This window comes from Lampetra fluviatilis, chromosome 67, assembly GCF_964198595.1.
Source record: "Lampetra fluviatilis chromosome 67, kcLamFluv1.1, whole genome shotgun sequence".
NCBI lineage: Eukaryota > Metazoa > Chordata > Hyperoartia > Petromyzontiformes > Petromyzontidae > Lampetra > Lampetra fluviatilis.
Genome location: NC_136341.1, coordinates 6,121,649 through 6,136,563, shown reverse-complemented (window position 1 = coordinate 6,136,563; position 14,915 = coordinate 6,121,649). Strand labels below are relative to the sequence as shown.

The window sequence follows — 14,915 nt, the reverse complement described above, 5'->3', positions numbered from 1 at the left end:
GGGTTGTTGTCGGCCCGGGTTGTTGTCGGCCCGGGTTGTTGTCGGCCCGGGTTGTTGTCGGCCCGGGTTGTTGTCGGCCCGGGTTGTTGTCGGCCCGGGTTGTTGTCGGCCCGGGTTGTTGTCGGCCCGGGTTGTTGTCGGCCCGGGTTGTTGTCGGCCCGGGTTGTTGTCGGCCCGGGTTGTTGTCGGCCCGGGTTGTTGTCGGCCCGGGTTGTTGTCGGCCCGGGTTGTTGTCGGCCCGGGTTGTTGTCGGCCCGGGTTGTTGTCGGCCCGGGTTGTTGTCGGCCCGGGTTGTTGTCGGCCCGGGTTGTTGTCGGCCCGGGTTGTTGTCGGCCCGGGTTGTTGTCGGCCCGGGTTGTTGTCGGCCCGGGTTGTTGTCGGCCCGGGTTGTTGTCGGCCCGGGTTGTTGTCGGCCCGGGTTGTTGTCGGCCCGGGTTGTTGTCGGCCCGGGTTGTTGTCGGCCCGGGTTGTTGTCGGCCCGGGTTGTTGTCGGCCCGGGTTGTTGTCGGCCCGGGTTGTTGTCGGCCCGGGTTGTTGTCGGCCCGGGTTGTTGTCGGCCCGGGTTGTTGTCGGCCCGGGTTGTTGTCGGCCCGGGTTGTTGTCGGCCCGGGTTGTTGTCGGCCCGGGTTGTTGTCGGCCCGGGTTGTTGTCGGCCCGGGTTGTTGTCGGCCCGGGTTGTTGTCGGCCCGGGTTGTTGTCGGCCCGGGTTGTTGTCGGCCCGGGTTGTTGTCGGCCCGGGTTGTTGTCGGCCCGGGTTGTTGTCGGCCCGGGTTGTTGTCGGCCCGGGTTGTTGTCGGCCCGGGTTGTTGTCGGCCCGGGTTGTTGTCGGCCCGGGTTGTTGTCGGCCCGGGTTGTTGTCGGCCCGGGTTGTTGTCGGCCCGGGTTGTTGTCGGCCCGGGTTGTTGTCGGCCCGGGTTGTTGTCGGCCCGGGTTGTTGTCGGCCCGGGTTGTTGTCGGCCCGGGTTGTTGTCGGCCCGGGTTGTTGTCGGCCCGGGTTGTTGTCGGCCCGGGTTGTTGTCGGCCCGGGTTGTTGTCGGCCCGGGTTGTTGTCGGCCCGGGTTGTTGCCGGCCCGGGTTGTTGTCGGCCCGGGTTGTTGCCGGCCCGGGTTGTTGCCGGCCCGGGTTGTTGCCGGCCCGGGTTGTTGCCGGCCCGGGTTGTTGCCGGCCCGGGTTGTTGCCGGCCCGGGTTGTTGCCGGCCCGGGTTGTTGCCGGCCCGGGTTGTTGCCGGCCCGGGTTGTTGCCGGCCCGGGTTGTTGCCGGCCCGGGTTGTTGCCGGCCCGGGTTGTTGCCGGCCCGGGTTGTTGCCGGCCCGGGTTGTTGCCGGCCCGGGTTGTTGCCGGCCCGGGTTGTTGCCGGCCCGGGTTGTTGCCGGCCCGGGTTGTTGCCGGCCCGGGTTGTTGCCGGCCCGGGTTGTTGCCGGCCCGGGTTGTTGCCGGCCCGGGTTGTTGCCGGCCCGGGTTGTTGCCGGCCCGGGTTGTTGCCGGCCCGGGTTGTTGCCGGCCCGGGTTGTTGCCGGCCCGGGTTGTTGCCGGCCCGGGTTGTTGCCGGCCCGGGTTGTTGCCGGCCCGGGTTGTTGCCGGCCCGGGTTGTTGCCGGCCCGGGTTGTTGCCGGCCCGGGTTGTTGCCGGCCCGGGTTGTTGCCGGCCCGGGTTGTTGCCGGCCCGGGTTGTTGCCGGCCCGGGTTGTTGCCGGCCCGGGTTGTTGCCGGCCCGGGTTGTTGCCGGCCCGGGTTGTTGCCGGCCCGGGTTGTTGCCGGCCCGGGTTGTTGCCGGCCCGGGTTGTTGCCGGCCCGGGTTGTTGCCGGCCCGGGTTGTTGCCGGCCCGGGTTGTTGCCGGCCCGGGTTGTTGCCGGCCCGGGTTGTTGCCGGCCCGGGTTGTTGCCGGCCCGGGTTGTTGCCGGCCCGGGTTGTTGCCGGCCCGGGTTGTTGCCGGCCCGGGTTGTTGCCGGCCCGGGTTGTTGCCGGCCCGGGTTGTTGCCGGCCCGGGTTGTTGCCGGCCCGGGTTGTTGCCGGCCCGGGTTGTTGCCGGCCCGGGTTGTTGCCGGCCCGGGTTGTTGCCGGCCCGGGTTGTTGCCGGCCCGGGTTGTTGCCGGCCCGGGTTGTTGCCGGCCCGGGTTGTTGCCGGCCCGGGTTGTTGCCGGCCCGGGTTGTTGCCGGCCCGGGTTGTTGCCGGCCCGGGTTGTTGCCGGCCCGGGTTGTTGCCGGCCCGGGTTGTTGCCGGCCCGGGTTGTTGCCGGCCCGGGTTGTTGCCGGCCCGGGTTGTTGCCGGCCCGGGTTGTTGCCGGCCCGGGTTGTTGCCGGCCCGGGTTGTTGCCGGCCCGGGTTGTTGCCGGCCCGGGTTGTTGCCGGCCCGGGTTGTTGCCGGCCCGGGTTGTTGCCGGCCCGGGTTGTTGCCGGCCCGGGTTGTTGCCGGCCCGGGTTGTTGCCGGCCCGGGTTGTTGCCGGCCCGGGTTGTTGCCGGCCCGGGTTGTTGCCGGCCCGGGTTGTTGCCGGCCCGGGTTGTTGCCGGCCCGGGTTGTTGCCGGCCCGGGTTGTTGCCGGCCCGGGTTGTTGCCGGCCCGGGTTGTTGCCGGCCCGGGTTGTTGCCGGCCCGGGTTGTTGCCGGCCCGGGTTGTTGCCGGCCCGGGTTGTTGCCGGCCCGGGTTGTTGCCGGCCCGGGTTGTTGCCGGCCCGGGTTGTTGCCGGCCCGGGTTGTTGCCGGCCCGGGTTGTTGCCGGCCCGGGTTGTTGCCGGCCCGGGTTGTTGCCGGCCCGGGTTGTTGCCGGCCCGGGTTGTTGCCGGCCCGGGTTGTTGCCGGCCCGGGTTGTTGCCGGCCCGGGTTGTTGCCGGCCCGGGTTGTTGCCGGCCCGGGTTGTTGCCGGCCCGGGTTGTTGCCGGCCCGGGTTGTTGCCGGCCCGGGTTGTTGCCGGCCCGGGTTGTTGCCGGCCCGGGTTGTTGCCGGCCCGGGTTGTTGCCGGCCCGGGTTGTTGCCGGCCCGGGTTGTTGCCGGCCCGGGTTGTTGCCGGCCCGGGTTGTTGCCGGCCCGGGTTGTTGCCGGCCCGGGTTGTTGCCGGCCCGGGTTGTTGCCGGCCCGGGTTGTTGCCGGCCCGGGTTGTTGCCGGCCCGGGTTGTTGCCGGCCCGGGTTGTTGCCGGCCCGGGTTGTTGCCGGCCCGGGTTGTTGCCGGCCCGGGTTGTTGCCGGCCCGGGTTGTTGCCGGCCCGGGTTGTTGCCGGCCCGGGTTGTTGCCGGCCCGGGTTGTTGCCGGCCCGGGTTGTTGCCGGCCCGGGTTGTTGCCGGCCCGGGTTGTTGCCGGCCCGGGTTGTTGCCGGCCCGGGTTGTTGCCGGCCCGGGTTGTTGCCGGCCCGGGTTGTTGCCGGCCCGGGTTGTTGCCGGCCCGGGTTGTTGCCGGCCCGGGTTGTTGCCGGCCCGGGTTGTTGCCGGCCCGGGTTGTTGCCGGCCCGGGTTGTTGCCGGCCCGGGTTGTTGCCGGCCCGGGTTGTTGCGGCCCGGGTTGTTGCGGCCCGGGTTGTTGCCGGCCCGGGTTGTTGCCGGCCCGGGTTGTTGTCGGCCCGGGTTGTTGCCGGCCCGGGTTGTTGCCGGCCCGGGTTGTTGTCGGCCCGGGTTGTTGCGGCCCGGGTTGTTGCGGCCCGGGTTGTTGTCGGCCCGGGTTGTTGTCGGCCCGGGTTGTTGTCGGCCCGGGTTGTTGCGGCCCGGGTTGTTGTCGGCCCGGGTTGTTGTCGGCCCGGGTTGTTGTCGGCCCGGGTTGTTGTCGGCCCGGGTTGTTGTCGGCCCGGGTTGTTGTCGGCCCGGGTTGTTGTCGGCCCGGGTTGTTGTCGGCCCGGGTTGTTGTCGGCCCGGGTTGTTGTCGGCCCGGGTTGTTGTCGGCCCGGGTTGTTGTCGGCCCGGGTTGTTGTCGGCCCGGGTTGTTGTCGGCCCGGGTTGTTGTCGGCCCGGGTTGTTGTCGGCCGGGTTGTTGTCGGCCCGGGTTGTTGTCGGCCCGGGTTGTTGTCGGCCCGGGTTGTTGTCGGCCCGGGTTGTTGTCGGCCCGGGTTGTTGTCGGCCCGGGTTGTTGTCGGCCCGGGTTGTTGTCGGCCCGGGTTGTTGTCGGCCCGGGTTGTTGTCGGCCCGGGTTGTTGTCGGCCCGGGTTGTTGTCGGCCCGGGTTGTTGTCGGCCCGGGTTGTTGTCGGCCCGGGTTGTTGTCGGCCCGGGTTGTTGTCGGCCCGGGTTGTTGTCGGCCCGGGTTGTTGTCGGCCCGGGTTGTTGTCGGCCCGGGTTGTTGTCGGCCCGGGTTGTTGTCGGCCCGGGTTGTTGTCGGCCCGGGTTGTTGTCGGCCCGGGTTGTTGTCGGCCCGGGTTGTTGTCGGCCCGGGTTGTTGTCGGCCCGGGTTGTTGTCGGCCCGGGTTGTTGTCGGCCCGGGTTGTTGTCGGCCCGGGTTGTTGTCGGCCCGGGTTGTTGTCGGCCCGGGTTGTTGTCGGCCCGGGTTGTTGTCGGCCCGGGTTGTTGTCGGCCCGGGTTGTTGTCGGCCCGGGTTGTTGTCGGCCCGGGTTGTTGTCGGCCCGGGTTGTTGTCGGCCCGGGTTGTTGTCGGCCGGGTTGTTGTCGGCCCGGGTTGTTGTCGGCCCGGGTTGTTGTCGGCCCGGTTGTTGTCGGCCCGGGTTGTTGTCGGCCCGGGTTGTTGTCGGCCCGGGTTGTTGTCGGCCCGGGTTGTTGTCGGCCCGGGTTGTTGTCGGCCCGGGTTGTTGTCGGCCCGGTTGTTGTCGGCCCGGGTTGTTGTCGGCCCGGGTTGTTGTCGGCCCGGGTTGTTGTCGGCCCGGGTTGTTGTCGGCCCGGGTTGTTGTCGGCCCGGGTTGTTGTCGGCCCGGGTTGTTGTCGGCCCGGGTTGTTGTCGGCCCGGGTTGTTGTCGGCCCGGGTTGTTGTCGGCCCGGGTTGTTGTCGGCCCGGGTTGTTGTCGGCCCGGGTTGTTGTCGGCCCGGGTTGTTGTCGGCCCGGGTTGTTGTCGGCCCGGGTTGTTGTCGGCCCGGGTTGTTGTCCGGCCCCGGGTTGTTGTCGGCCCGGGTTGTTGTCGGCCCGGGTTGTTGTCGGCCCGGGTTGTTGTCGGCCCGGGTTGTTGTCGGCCCGGGTTGTTGTCGGCCCGGGTTGTTGTCGGCCCGGGTTGTTGTCGGCCCGGGTTGTTGTCGGCCCGGGTTGTTGTCGGCCCGGGTTGTTGTCGGCCCGGGTTGTTGTCGGCCCGGGTTGTTGTCGGCCCGGGTTGTTGTCGGCCCGGGTTGTTGTCGGCCCGGGTTGTTGTCGGCCCGGGTTGTTGTCGGCCCGGGTTGTTGTCGGCCCGGGTTGTTGTCGGCCCGGGTTGTTGTCGGCCCGGGTTGTTGTCGGCCCGGGTTGTTGTCGGCCCGGGTTGTTGTCCGGCCCGGGTTGTTGTCGGCCCGGGTTGTTGTCCGGCCCGGGTTGTTGTCGGCCCGGGTTGTTGTCGGCCCGGGTTGTTGTCGGCCCGGGTTGTTGTCCGGCCCGGGTTGTTGTCCGGCCCGGGTTGTTGTCCGGCCCGGGTTGTTGTCCGGCCCGGGTTGTTGTCCGGCCCGGGTTGTTGCTCGGCCCGGGTTGTTGTCCGGCCCGGGTTGTTGCCGGCCCGGGTTGTTGCCGGCCCGGGTTGTTGTCCGGCCCGGGTTGTTGCTCGGCCCGGGTTGTTGCCGGCCCGGGTTGTTGCCGGCCCGGGTTGTTGCCGGCCCGGGTTGTTGCCGGCCCGGGTTGTTGCCGGCCCGGGTTGTTGCCGGCCCGGGTTGTTGCCGGCCCGGGTTGTTGCCGGCCCGGGTTGTTGCCGGCCCGGGTTGTTGCCGGCCCGGGTTGTTGCCGGCCCGGGTTGTTGCCGGCCCGGGTTGTTGCCGGCCCGGGGTTGTTGCCGGCCCGGGTTGTTGCCGGCCCGGGTTGTTGCCGGCCCGGGTTGTTGCCGGCCCGGGTTGTTGCCGGCCCGGGTTGTTGCCGGCCCGGGTTGTTGCCGGCCCCGGGTTGTTGCGGCCCGGGTTGTTGCCGGCCCGGGTTGTTGCCGGCCCGGGTTGTTGCCGGCCCGGGTTGTTGCCGGCCCGGGTTGTTGCCGGCCCGGGTTGTTGCCGGCCCGGGTTGTTGCCGGCCCGGGTTGTTGCCGGCCCGGGTTGTTGCCGGCCCGGGTTGTTGCCGGCCCGGGTTGTTGCCGGCCCGGGTTGTTGCCGGCCCGGGTTGTTGCCGGCCCGGGTTGTTGCCGGCCCGGGTTGTTGCCGGCCCGGGTTGTTGCCGGCCCGGGTTGTTGCCGGCCCGGGTTGTTGCCGGCCCGGGTTGTTGCCGGCCCGGGTTGTTGCCGGCCCGGGTTGTTGCCGGCCCGGGTTGTTGCCGGCCCGGGTTGTTGCCGGCCCGGGTTGTTGCCGGCCCGGGTTGTTGCCGGCCCGGGTTGTTGCCGGCCCGGGTTGTTGCCGGCCCGGGTTGTTGCCGGCCCGGGTTGTTGCCGGCCCGGGTTGTTGCCGGCCCGGGTTGTTGCCGGCCCGGGTTGTTGCCGGCCCGGGTTGTTGCCGGCCCGGGTTGTTGCCGGCCCGGGTTGTTGCCGGCCCGGGTTGTTGCCGGCCCGGGTTGTTGCCGGCCCGGGTTGTTGCCGGCCCGGGTTGTTGCCGGCCCGGGTTGTTGCCGGCCCGGGTTGTTGCCGGCCCGGGTTGTTGCCGGCCCGGGTTGTTGCCGGCCCGGGTTGTTGCCGGCCCGGGTTGTTGCCGGCCCGGGTTGTTGCCGGCCCGGGTTGTTGCCGGCCCGGGTTGTTGCCGGCCCGGGTTGTTGCCGGCCCGGGTTGTTGCCGGCCCGGGTTGTTGCCGGCCCGGGTTGTTGCCGGCCCGGGTTGTTGCCGGCCCGGGTTGTTGCCGGCCCGGGTTGTTGCCGGCCCGGGTTGTTGCCGGCCCGGGTTGTTGCCGGCCCGGGTTGTTGCCGGCCCGGGTTGTTGCCGGCCCGGGTTGTTGCCGGCCCGGGTTGTTGCCGGCCCGGGTTGTTGCCGGCCCGGGTTGTTGCCGGCCCGGGTTGTTGCCGGCCCGGGTTGTTGCCGGCCCGGGTTGTTGCCGGCCCGGGTTGTTGCCGGCCCGGGTTGTTGCCGGCCCGGGTTGTTGCCGGCCCGGGTTGTTGCCGGCCCGGGTTGTTGCCGGCCCGGGTTGTTGCCGGCCCGGGTTGTTGCCGGCCCGGGTTGTTGCCGGCCCGGGTTGTTGCCGGCCCGGGTTGTTGCCGGCCCGGGTTGTTGCCGGCCCGGGTTGTTGCCGGCCCGGGTTGTTGCCGGCCCGGGTTGTTGCCGGCCCGGGTTGTTGCCGGCCCGGGGTTGTTGCCGGCCCGGGTTGTTGCCGGCCCGGGTTGTTGCCGGCCCGGGTTGTTGCCGGCCCGGGTTGTTGCCGGCCCGGGTTGTTGCCGGCCCGGGTTGTTGCCGGCCCGGGTTGTTGCCGGCCCGGGTTGTTGCCGGCCCGGGTTGTTGCCGGCCCGGGTTGTTGCCGGCCCGGGTTGTTGCCGGCCCGGGTTGTTGCCGGCCCGGGTTGTTGCCGGCCCGGGTTGTTGCCGGCCCGGGTTGTTGCGGCCCGGGTTGTTGTCCGGCCCGGGTTGTTGCCGGCCCGGGTTGTTGCCGGCCCGGGTTGTTGCGGCCCGGGTTGTTGCCGGCCCGGGTTGTTGCCGGCCCGGGTTGTTGCCGGCCCGGGTTGTTGCCGGCCCGGGTTGTTGCCGGCCCGGGTTGTTGCCGGCCCGGGTTGTTGCCGGCCCGGGTTGTTGCCGGCCCGGGTTGTTGCCGGCCCGGGTTGTTGCCGGCCCGGGTTGTTGCCGGCCCGGGTTGTTGCCGGCCCGGGTTGTTGCCGGCCCGGGTTGTTGCCGGCCCGGGTTGTTGCCGGCCCGGGTTGTTGCCGGCCCGGGTTGTTGCCGGCCCGGGTTGTTGTCGGCCCGGGTTGTTGCCGGCCCGGGTTGTTGCCGGCCCGGGTTGTTGCCGGCCCGGGTTGTTGCCGGCCCGGGTTGTTGTCGGCCCGGGTTGTTGCCGGCCCGGGTTGTTGTCGGCCCGGGTTGTTGTCGGCCCGGGTTGTTGTCGGCCCGGGTTGTTGTCGGCCCGGGTTGTTGTCGGCCCGGGTTGTTGTCGGCCCGGGTTGTTGTCGGCCCGGGTTGTTGTCGGCCCGGGTTGTTGTCGGCCCGGGTTGTTGTCGGCCCGGGTTGTTGTCGGCCCGGGTTGTTGTCGGCCCGGGTTGTTGTCGGCCCGGGTTGTTGTCGGCCCGGGTTGTTGTCGGCCCGGGTTGTTGTCGGCCCGGGTTGTTGTCGGCCCGGGTTGTTGTCGGCCCGGGTTGTTGTCGGCCCGGGTTGTTGTCGGCCCGGGTTGTTGTCGGCCCGGGTTGTTGTCGGCCCGGGTTGTTGTCGGCCCGGGTTGTTGTCGGCCCGGGTTGTTGTCGGCCCGGGTTGTTGTCGGCCCGGGTTGTTGTCGGCCCGGGTTGTTGTCGGCCCGGGTTGTTGTCGGCCCGGGTTGTTGTCGGCCCGGGTTGTTGTCGGCCCGGGTTGTTGTCGGCCCGGGTTGTTGTCGGCCCGGGTTGTTGTCGGCCCGGGTTGTTGTCGGCCCGGGTTGTTGTCGGCCCGGGTTGTTGTCGGCCCGGGTTGTTGTCGGCCCGGGTTGTGGGTGTTGTCGGCCCGGGTTGTTGTCGGCCCGGGTTGTTGTCGGCCCGGGTTGTTGTCGGCCCGGGTTGTTGTCGGCCCGGGTTGTTGTCGGCCCGGGTTGTTGTCGGCCCGGGTTGTTGTCGGCCCGGGTTGTTGTCGGCCCGGGTTGTTGTCGGCCCGGGTTGTTGTCGGCCCGGGTTGTTGTCGGCCCGGGTTGTTGTCGGCCCGGGTTGTTGTCGGCCCGGGTTGTTGTCGGCCCGGGTTGTTGTCGGCCCGGGTTGTTGTCGGCCCGGGTTGTTGTCGGCCCGGGTTGTTGTCGGCCCGGGTTGTTGTCGGCCCGGGTTGTTGTCGGCCCGGGTTGTTGTCGGCCCGGGTTGTTGTCGGCCCGGGTTGTTGTCGGCCCGGGTTGTTGTCGGCCCGGGTTGTTGTCGGCCCGGGTTGTTGTCGGCCCGGGTTGTTGTCGGCCCGGGTTGTTGTCGGCCCGGGTTGTTGTCGGCCCGGGTTGTTGTCGGCCCGGGTTGTTGTCGGCCCGGGTTGTTGTCGGCCCGGGTTGTTGTCGGCCCGGGTTGTTGTCGGCCCGGGTTGTTGTCGGCCCGGGTTGTTGTCGGCCCGGGTTGTTGTCGGCCCGGGTTGTTGTCGGCCCGGGTTGTTGTCGGCCCGGGTTGTTGTCGGCCCGGGTTGTTGTCGGCCCGGGTTGTTGTCGGCCCGGGTTGTTGTCGGCCCGGGTTGTTGTCGGCCCGGGTTGTTGTCGGCCCGGGTTGTTGTCGGCCCGGGTTGTTGTCGGCCCGGGTTGTTGTCGGCCCGGGTTGTTGTCGGCCCGGGTTGTTGTCGGCCCGGGTTGTTGTCGGCCCGGGTTGTTGTCGGCCCGGGTTGTTGTCGGCCCGGGTTGTTGTCGGCCCGGGTTGTTGTCGGCCCGGGTTGTTGTCGGCCCGGGTTGTTGTCGGCCCGGGTTGTTGTCGGCCCGGGTTGTTGTCGGCCCGGGTTGTTGTCGGCCCGGGTTGTTGTCGGCCCGGGTTGTTGTCGGCCCGGGTTGTTGTCGGCCCGGGTTGTTGTCGGCCCGGGTTGTTGTCGGCCCGGGTTGTTGTCGGCCCGGGTTGTTGTCGGCCCGGGTTGTTGTCGGCCCGGGTTGTTGTCGGCCCGGGTTGTTGTCGGCCCGGGTTGTTGTCGGCCCGGGTTGTTGTCGGCCCGGGTTGTTGTCGGCCCGGGTTGTTGTCGGCCCGGGTTGTTGTCGGCCCGGGTTGTTGTCGGCCCGGGTTGTTGTCGGCCCGGGTTGTTGTCGGCCCGGGTTGTTGTCGGCCCGGGTTGTTGTCGGCCCGGGTTGTTGTCGGCCCGGGTTGTTGTCGGCCCGGGTTGTTGTCGGCCCGGGTTGTTGTCGGCCCGGGTTGTTGTCGGCCCGGGTTGTTGTCGGCCCGGGTTGTTGTCGGCCCGGGTTGTTGTCGGCCCGGGTTGTTGTCGGCCCGGGTTGTTGTCGGCCCGGGTTGTTGTCGGCCCGGGTTGTTGTCGGCCCGGGTTGTTGTCGGCCCGGGTTGTTGTCGGCCCGGGTTGTTGTCGGCCCGGGTTGTTGTCGGCCCGGGTTGTTGTCGGCCCGGGTTGTTGTCGGCCCGGGTTGTTGTCGGCCCGGGTTGTTGTCGGCCCGGGTTGTTGTCGGCCCGGGTTGTTGTCGGCCCGGGTTGTTGTCGGCCCGGGTTGTTGTCGGCCCGGGTTGTTGTCGGCCCGGGTTGTTGTCGGCCCGGGTTGTTGTCGGCCCGGGTTGTTGTCGGCCCGGGTTGTTGTCGGCCCGGGTTGTTGTCGGCCCGGGTTGTTGTCGGCCCGGGTTGTTGTCGGCCCGGGTTGTTGTCGGCCCGGGTTGTTGTCGGCCCGTGTCGGCCCGGGTTGTTGTCGGCCCGGGTTGTTGTCGGCCCGGGTTGTTGTCGGCCCGGGTTGTTGTCGGCCCGGGTTGTTGTCGGCCCGGGTTGTTGTCGGCCCGGGTTGTTGTCGGCCCGGGTTGTTGTCGGCCCGGGTTGTTGTCGGCCCGGGTTGTTGTCGGCCCGGGTTGTTGTCGGCCCGGGTTGTTGTCGGCCCGGGTTGTTGTCGGCCCGGGTTGTTGTCGGCCCGGGTTGTTGTCGGCCCGGGTTGTTGTCGGCCCGGGTTGTTGTCGGCCCGGGTTGTTGTCGGCCCGGGTTGTTGTCGGCCCGGGTTGTTGTCGGCCCGGGTTGTTGTCGGCCCGGGTTGTTGTCGGCCCGGGTTGTTGTCGGCCCGGGTTGTTGTCGGCCCGGGTTGTTGTCGGCCCGGGTTGTTGTCGGCCCGGGTTGTTGTCGGCCCGGGTTGTTGTCGGCCCGGGTTGTTGTCGGCCCGGGTTGTTGTCGGCCCGGGTTGTTGTCGGCCCGGGTTGTTGTCGGCCCGGGTTGTTGTCGGCCCGGGTTGTTGTCGGCCCGGGTTGTTGTCGGCCCGGGTTGTTGTCGGCCCGGGTTGTTGTCGGCCCGGGTTGTTGTCGGCCCGGGTTGTTGTCGGCCCGGGTTGTTGTCGGCCCGGGTTGTTGTCGGCCCGGGTTGTTGTCGGCCCGGGTTGTTGTCGGCCCGGGTTGTTGTCGGCCCGGGTTGTTGTCGGCCCGGGTTGTTGTCGGCCCGGGTTGTTGTCGGCCCGGGTTGTTGTCGGCCCGGGTTGTTGTCGGCCCGGGTTGTTGTCGGCCCGGGTTGTTGTCGGCCCGGGTTGTTGTCGGCCCGGGTTGTTGTCGGCCCGGGTTGTTGTCGGCCCGGGTTGTTGTCGGCCCGGGTTGTTGTCGGCCCGGGTTGTTGTCGGCCCGGGTTGTTGTCGGCCCGGGTTGTTGTCGGCCCGGGTTGTTGTCGGCCCGGGTTGTTGTCGGCCCGGGTTGTTGTCGGCCCGGGTTGTTGTCGGCCCGGGTTGTTGTCGGCCCGGGTTGTTGTCGGCCCGGGTTGTTGTCGGCCCGGGTTGTTGTCGGCCCGGGTTGTTGTCGGCCCGGGTTGTTGTCGGCCCGGGTTGTTGTCGGCCCGGGTTGTTGTCGGCCCGGGTTGTTGTCGGCCCGGGTTGTTGTCGGCCCGGGTTGTTGTCGGCCCGGGTTGTTGTCGGCCCGGGTTGTTGTCGGCCCGGGTTGTTGTCGGCCCGGGTTGTTGTCGGCCCGGGTTGTTGTCGGCCCGGGTTGTTGTCGGCCCGGGTTGTTGTCGGCCCGGGTTGTTGTCGGCCCGGGTTGTTGTCGGCCCGGGTTGTTGTCGGCCCGGGTTGTTGTCGGCCCGGGTTGTTGTCGGCCCGGGTTGTTGTCGGCCCGGGTTGTTGTCGGCCCGGGTTGTTGTCGGCCCGGGTTCGTTGTCGGCCCGGGTTGTTGTCGGCCCGGGTTGTTGTCGGCCCGGGTTGTTGTCGGCCCGGGTTGTTGTCGGCCCGGGTTGTTGTCGGCCCGGGTTGTTGTCGGCCCGGGTTGTTGTCGGCCCGGGTTGTTGTCGGCCCGGGTTGTTGTCGGCCCGGGTTGTTGTCGGCCCGGGTTGTTGTCGGCCCGGGTTGTTGTCGGCCCGGGTTGTTGTCGGCCCGGGTTGTTGTCGGCCCGGGTTGTTGTCGGCCCGGGTTGTTGTCGGCCCGGGTTGTTGTCGGCCCGGGTTGTTGTCGGCCCGGGTTGTTGTCGGCCCGGGTTGTTGTCGGCCCGGGTTGTTGTCGGCCCGGGTTGTTGTCGGCCCGGGTTGTTGTCGGCCCGGGTTGTTGTCGGCCCGGGTTGTTGTCGGCCCGGGTTGTTGTCGGCCCGGGTTGTTGTCGGCCCGGGTTGTTGTCGGCCCGGGTTGTTGTCGGCCCGGGTTGTTGTCGGCCCGGGTTGTTGTCGGCCCGGGTTGTTGTCGGCCCGGGTTGTTGTCGGCCCGGGTTGTTGTCGGCCCGGGTTGTTGTCGGCCCGGGTTGTTGTCGGCCCGGGTTGTTGTCGGCCCGGGTTGTTGTCGGCCCGGGTTGTTGTCGGCCCGGGTTGTTGTCGGCCCGGGTTGTTGTCGGCCCGGGTTGTTGTCGGCCCGGGTTGTTGTCGGCCCGGGTTGTTGTCGGCCCGGGTTGTTGTCGGCCCGGGTTGTTGTCGGCCCGGGTTGTTGTCGGCCCGGGTTGTTGTCGGCCCGGGTTGTTGTCGGCCCGGGTTGTTGTCGGCCCGGGTTGTTGTCGGCCCGGGTTGTTGTCGGCCCGGGTTGTTGTCGGCCCGGGTTGTTGTCGGCCCGGGTTGTTGTCGGCCCGGGTTGTTGTCGGCCCGGGTTGTTGTCGGCCCGGGTTGTTGTCGGCCCGGGTTGTTGTCGGCCCGGGTTGTTGTCGGCCCGGGTTGTTGTCGGCCCGGGTTGTTGTCGGCCCGGGTTGTTGTCGGCCCGGGTTGTTGTCGGCCCGGGTTGTTGTCGGCCCGGGTTGTTGTCGGCCCGGGTTGTTGTCGGCCCGGGTTGTTGTCGGCCCGGGTTGTTGTCGGCCCGGGTTGTTGTCGGCCCGGGTTGTTGTCGGCCCGGGTTGTTGTCGGCCCGGGTTGTTGTCGGCCCGGGTTGTTGTCGGCCCGGGTTGTTGTCGGCCCGGGTTGTTGTCGGCCCGGGTTGTTGTCGGCCCGGGTTGTTGTCGGCCCGGGTTGTTGTCGGCCCGGGTTGTTGTCGGCCCGGGTTGTTGTCGGCCCGGGTTGTTGTCGGCCCGGGTTGTTGTCGGCCCGGGTTGTTGTCGGCCCGGGTTGTTGTCGGCCCGGGTTGTTGTCGGCCCGGGTTGTTGTCGGCCCGGGTTGTTGTCGGCCCGGGTTGTTGTCGGCCCGGGTTGTTGTCGGCCCGGGTTGTTGTCGGCCCGGGTTGTTGTCGGCCCGGGTTGTTGTCGGCCCGGGTTGTTGTCGGCCCGGGTTGTTGTCGGCCCGGGTTGTTGTCGGCCCGGGTTGTTGTCGGCCCGGGTTGTTGTCGGCCCGGGTTGTTGTCGGCCCGGGTTGTTGTCGGCCCGGGTTGTTGTCGGCCCGGGTTGTTGTCGGCCCGGGTTGTTGTCGGCCCGGGTTGTTGTCGGCCCGGGTTGTTGTCGGCCCGGGTTGTTGTCGGCCCGGGTTGTTGTCGGCCCGGGTTGTTGTCGGCCCGGGTTGTTGTCGGCCCGGGTTGTTGTCGGCCCGGGTTGTTGTCGGCCCGGGTTGTTGTCGGCCCGGGTTGTTGTCGGCCCGGGTTGTTGTCGGCCCGGGTTGTTGTCGGCCCGGGTTGTTGTCGGCCCGGGTTGTTGTCGGCCCGGGTTGTTGTCGGCCCGGGTTGTTGTCGGCCCGGGTTGTTGTCGGCCCGGGTTGTTGTCGGCCCGGGTTGTTGTCGGCCCGGGTTGTTGTCGGCCCGGGTTGTTGTCGGCCCGGGTTGTTGTCGGCCCGGGTTGTTGTCGGCCCGGGTTGTTGTCGGCCCGGGTTGTTGTCGGCCCGGGTTGTTGTCGGCCCGGGTTGTTGTCGGCCCGGGTTGTTGTCGGCCCGGGTTGTTGTCGGCCCGGGTTGTTGTCGGCCCGGGTTGTTGTCGGCCCGGGTTGTTGTCGGCCCGGGTTGTTGTCGGCCCGGGTTGTTGTCGGCCCGGGTTGTTGTCGGCCCGGGTTGTTGTCGGCCCGGGTTGTTGTCGGCCCGGGTTGTTGTCGGCCCGGGTTGTTGTCGGCCCGGGTTGTTGTCGGCCCGGGTTGTTGTCGGCCCGGGTTGTTGTCGGCCCGGGTTGTTGTCGGCCCGGGTTGTTGTCGGCCCGGGTTGTTGTCGGCCCGGGTTGTTGTCGGCCCGGGTTGTTGTCGGCCCGGGTTGTTGTCGGCCCGGGTTGTTGTCGGCCCGGGTTGTTGTCGGCCCGGGTTGTTGTCGGCCCGGGTTGTTGTCGGCCCGGGTTGTTGTCGGCCCGGGTTGTTGTCGGCCCGGGTTGTTGTCGGCCCGGGTTGTTGTCGGCCCGGGTTGTTGTCGGCCCGGGTTGTTGTCGGCCCGGGTTGTTGTCGGCCCGGGTTGTTGTCGGCCCGGGTTGTTGTCGGCCCGGGTTGTTGTCGGCCCGGGTTGTTGTCGGCCCGGGTTGTTGTCGGCCCGGGTTGTTGTCGGCCCGGGTTGTTGTCGGCCCGGGTTGTTGTCGGCCCGGGTTGTTGTCGGCCCGGGTTGTTGTCGGCCCGGGTTGTTGTCGGCCCGGGTTGTTGTCGGCCCGGGTTGTTGTCGGCCCGGGTTGTTGTCGGCCCGGGTTGTTGTCGGCCCGGGTTGTTGTCGGCCCGGGTTGTTGTCGGCCCGGGTTGTTGTCGGCCCGGGTTGTTGTCGGCCCGGGTTGTTGTCGGCCCGGGTTGTTGTCGGCCCGGGTTGTTGTCGGCCCGGGTTGTTGTCGGCCCGGGTTGTTGTCGGCCCGGGTTGTTGTCGGCCCGGGTTGTTGTCGGCCCGGGTTGTTGTCGG

At 70.8% G+C, this 14,915-nt stretch overlaps 1 protein-coding gene across 1 annotated transcript in view; it reads right to left on the bottom strand.

The window, feature by feature from the left end:
• Positions 1-14,915, bottom strand: part of LOC144952416 (dynein axonemal heavy chain 2-like) — a 74,191-nt gene that overhangs the window by 12,112 nt on the left and 47,164 nt on the right.